This window comes from Penaeus monodon, chromosome 21 (assembly GCF_015228065.2).
Source record: "Penaeus monodon isolate SGIC_2016 chromosome 21, NSTDA_Pmon_1, whole genome shotgun sequence".
Taxonomy (NCBI): Eukaryota; Metazoa; Arthropoda; class Malacostraca; order Decapoda; family Penaeidae; genus Penaeus; species Penaeus monodon.
In genome coordinates, this window is record NC_051406.1 from 37,218,689 (window position 1) to 37,218,920 (window position 232).

The following is a 232-nucleotide window of genomic DNA, read 5'->3' on the forward strand; positions in this document are numbered from 1 at the left end:
GCACGAAGGCAGCATCTCAGACGATAATGCTGTATCATTTTTTTTTTAGCTGGCGATAGATGGCACACCGAGCAGGGGATAAGCCGGAGGTTATATAGGAAACCCAGATACGCACAGGAGCTCATTTAGACCATCCGCTTCGGTTGAGGGAGGGTGTGTGTGATCCCGGTGTCTCGTTTCCTGTGGCTTTTGGTATTTTATTGGTGTGTTTTGCTTGCGTACGGTTAGTTAG

At 48.3% G+C, this 232-nt stretch overlaps 1 protein-coding gene across 4 annotated transcripts in view; it reads left to right on the top strand.

Annotated features, from left to right (window-relative positions):
* Positions 1-43: 43 nt before the first annotated feature.
* Positions 44-232, top strand: part of LOC119586743 — a 6,705-nt gene continuing 6,516 nt past the window's right edge. Inside the window, exon 1 of one of the 4 annotated variants that reach the window (XM_037935467.1) lies at positions 44-223. The gene's annotated coding sequence lies outside the window, so the exon portion shown is untranslated. The remainder of the gene's footprint in view (positions 224-232) is intronic. The other 3 variants (XM_037935468.1, XM_037935466.1, XM_037935469.1) reach the window with 3 other exon arrangements.